Source organism: Eriocheir sinensis, unplaced genomic scaffold (genome assembly GCF_024679095.1).
Source record: "Eriocheir sinensis breed Jianghai 21 unplaced genomic scaffold, ASM2467909v1 Scaffold545, whole genome shotgun sequence".
Taxonomy (NCBI): domain Eukaryota; kingdom Metazoa; phylum Arthropoda; class Malacostraca; order Decapoda; family Varunidae; genus Eriocheir; species Eriocheir sinensis.
This window is the reverse complement of record NW_026111882.1, coordinates 22,858-27,500: the sequence shown is the minus strand read 5'-3', so window position 1 is coordinate 27,500 and position 4,643 is coordinate 22,858.

Here is a 4,643-nt window from a genome sequence, read left to right as displayed (position 1 = left end):
GACCAAGTAGCCACGGTTAGTACAGCCAGTGGGTTTAAATCCATGACGGGTGTATTAAATAAAGGAAGATGAGGGTTTGGCCGGCATTATAACAGCCAATGATATAGTTTATATAATAGCCTGTATGACATATGTATTATATGTGAATATTCTTTGATGTGAATATATGAGTATGATGCCCTATGACAGGGATGTGACTATGTGACATGAATATGTATATGGTATAATTAATTAATTAAGAACATAATATGAATATGACGTGATTTTTTAAATATGCAATGAATATAATATATGATGTGGATATGGATACGAATAACATATATAACTATGAATATAAACATGTAACATGGATATCAATATAGATGGAAAAGATATGAATAAATTATATGAATAAGAATAAGATTGGGTGATATGATGTGAGTAAGGAATGAATGTGAATACCACCCTATGACTGGGGTGTGGCAGGCTGTTATCAATATGAATGTGATGTGGCTATAATGAGGATATGACATGACATGAACACGATGAAAAACATATTACATGATGTGACTATGAATGTGTTATGCTGTGTGAAGATGAATTTGAATATGATGGGACAAATGTGATATCTATCTGTATGTAATACATGATATGACGCCAATATTGCAACAGCCTTCAAGAAACGGCAAAGGACTATTTCCCGTGTTTCTTTACCTCTCTCTCTCAGCCACTTGACTTGTAAATCACACTTGAATGATATAAAATGAAAGCTTCCAGACTTATAGACGTGGTCTGTGGTGTCAAGAGATATTTTGGATACTGACTCAACCATATTTATTTTCCATCAGTGATTCCTTACTTCTCAAGAGGAGAGTATCCAGACACCTCTCCTCTTGAAACTGACCTCTCTTTTGGCCACTCCTCTTAACTCTTTTAATAGGATCAGTAATTGGCGGGCTTTTTTTTTCATTATTGTTTTATCTTTTTTTTTGCCCTTGAGTTGTTTCCTTTACTGTTGAAAAAAAAATATTAAGGGGCAGGGCACTGATAACAAAGGTCGGTTTTATAAGACTTTCGGTTCTCACATCAGCAGGGCACTGATAACAAAGGTCGGTTTTGTAAGACTTTTTGGGTTCTCACATCAGCAGGGCACTGATAACAAAGGTCGGTTTTGTAAGACTTTTTGGGTTCTCACATCAGCAGGGCACTGATAACAAAGGTCGGTTTTATAAGACTTTTTCGGTTCTCACATCAGCAGGGCACTGATAACAAAGGTTGATTTTATAACTCTTTCGGTTTTCACATCAGCTATTTCTAAAGGTCAAAGAGGGATCAGACGGGTTCTAATAAGCGTTTTGGGGGGTTCATGGTACAGAAGAAGGGTCACACTACCACCAGGCTCATAAAACTACTCCTGGAAATGCTCAAACCTCCTACGGAAGCCTTGTCAAATAGGTGTTTCTTTAGGTTCAGGGTATATGCAGAAGAAGGGTCAAACTACCACCAGGATCATAAAACTACTCCTGGAAATGCCCAAACCTCCTACGAAAGCCTTGTCAAATAGGTGTTTCTTTAGGTTCAGGGTTACATGCAGAAGAACGGTCAAACTACCACCAGGCTCATAAAACTACTCCTGGAAATGCTCAAAACTCCCACGAAAGCCTTATCAAATAGGTGTTTCTTTAGGTTCAGGGTACATGCAGAAGAACGGTCAAACTACCACCAGGCTCATAAAACTACTCCTGGAAATGCCCAAAACTCCCACGAAAGGCTTGTCAAATATGTGTAGCCTACTTTGGTGATGATATATGTTTTAAATGCTGCCCCAAAGAGTGATAGATATATTGCGCATGTTTTGCTCTGAAAAAGGGGCGCGGCACATTTTCTGCGACGCATTTCCTGACGAGTTGCGTGAGCTGCTGTGAGGGGCGGGGCGGGGCATTGATAACAAACACCGAGATATTTTGCGCATACGTATTGCTCCAAAAAAAAGCTCGGCATGTTTCCTACGACGCAATTCCTGACAAGCTGCGTGGGACTGTTGCACACACACACACACACACACACACACACACACACACACACACACACACACACACACACATTTAGATGAAGAAATGGTGAAGAAACTAATAACATCGATGATACGTCCAAGACTGGAATATGCAGCATTAGTGTGGTCACCTAGATTGAAGAAAAAAATTAGAAAGTTGGAAAGAATACAAAGAGCAGCGACTAAATTACCGGAAACTCTGAGAGAACATACTTATGAAGAAAGACTGGAGAAATTGGGACAAACAACACTGGAGAGCAGAAGAGAGAGAGGGGACCTAATAGCATTGTACAGGATACAAGAGGGATTGGAGAAATTGGACAGGGAAGACTTAGTGGTACGTGACAGAAGTGTGACAAGAGGCAATGGTAAGAAATTGAAGAAGAGCGACTGTAGGAGAAACATCAAAAAATACAGTTTTCCATACAGAAGCATAACAACTTGGAACGGACTTGACGAGGAGACTGTGTGTGCAAAAACGATTCATGAATTTAAAGCCAAACTGGATAATAAGCGTTATGGAGACTTGGACAGCACGAGCCTAGTACAGCTCTTTTCCTGTATTTTACAACTAGGTAAATACAACTAGGTAAATACACACACACACACACACACACACACACACACACACACACACACACACACACACACACAGGTACATTCTAATCCATCATAAAATAGTTGTCAGGTAGAACGTCTGGTTTACTAAGACATGTCTATTATTATTTTCGTGGTTTATTCAGTTCATAGGAAAGATTGCTGCGAAGGTTACCACGCGTGCTGTGTGTGTGTGTGTGTGTGTGGGTCAGAGAGAGAGAGAGAGAGAGAGAGAGAGGATTTGTGAATATTACTCCTTCGTCTCTCTCTCTCTCTCTCTCTCTCTCTCTCTCATAACATTCTACTAGATAAATTGTTTGTTTATGGAATTCGTGGCAATGCGCATAATTGGTTCAAAAGTTACTTAGCACACAGGAAACAAGGTACATCGTCTAACAATGTGTCATCGCCATATACAGATACTGCATGTGGTGTGCCCCAGGGATCAATTCTTGGCCCGATTCTTTTCTTAATTTATATCAATGACATAATTCATAGCAGCAATAAATTAAAATTCCTTTTATTTGCCGACGATACCACAATTTTCATTCAAGGACATGATCTTGAAGATATAACAGACACTTTAAATACTGAGCTTATCAATGTATCAAATTGGATCATGAGTAATAAATTAACATTAAATATTAACAAAACTAAGTTCATGATTTCTAGTCCACTCACGACTCAGCCAGTTCATACATCAATAAAAAATTAATAATTTTGCATTAAATGTAGTTACTGATTTTAAGTTTTTAGGTATAACTATCGATAATAAATTAAAATGGAAACAACACATTGACATGGTAAAATCAAAGGTAGCCCTGCTAACGGGCGTAATATACAGATTAAGAGATTGTTTGAACCAAAACTCTTTACGGCAAATTTATTTATCTCTAATATATCCGCACCTTCTATACTGTTGTGCCATATGGGGAGGCGCCTATAACACCTTCATCGACAGCCTGATTATTTCACAAAAAAAACTCTTACGTGTTATGTTCTTTAAAGATCGGTATGCTCATACAAACTGTATTTTTAGAGATTTTAGGTTGTTAAAGCTTCCCGATATTATATACCTTCAAACTAGCTTATTTGTACACAAAGCTCTTCACTCTTTCCCTGTATACCCTGGCTTTACTGTGATGCCCCACTCTGTGCCCCGTAGAACTCATCAATTGCGTCTACCGTTATGCAGGACCACACACGCCCAGCAGAGTGTTCTGTCACGGGGATCAAAAAGCTGGAATAACTTGCCTCAGTCCCTTCTAAATAATGATAATCTAGTCTCATTTAAAAGAAATTTATTTTCATTGTTACATGGTAATTATACTTAATATTTTTCAGTGAAATATATACCTTAACTACCTCACATTAAGGCATGTTAAAGAGTGCTTGCTATGCTTTCCCCCTATCCTTCTCCTTCCCCCTTTCCCTCCCTTCTCTACTGCTACTACTACTGCTACTACCACTGCTACTACTGCTACTACCATTACTACTACTACTACTACTACTACTACTACTACTATTAGAATATGTAATAGTAATGTTCAGGATCAGTATCACTATTATAATTTTATTATCACTATTATTATTATTATTATTATTATTATTATTATTATTATTATTATTATTATTATTATTATTATTATTATTATTATGCGTTACTACTGTCACTATTATCATGTTTATCATTATTATCATGTCTATCATTATTATGTCTATCATTATTATCATGTCTCATTATTATCATGTCTGTCATTATTATTATTTTTTTTATTGTCATTATCATTATTATTAGTAATATTGTTATGAAACTATTATTACTGTTAGTAGTATTTTTGTTGCTATTGTTATTGTTATTATTATTATTAGTATTATCACTTTGTTCTATTAATCAGGAACAAAAGCCTATTTTCATTAATTTTGTATTGGGGTGCACATGTATATAGTATGCATTCTGAGTTAACCATACTTAATTTTTTTGCAATCTTTAATATATTTTTGAGAGACCTTG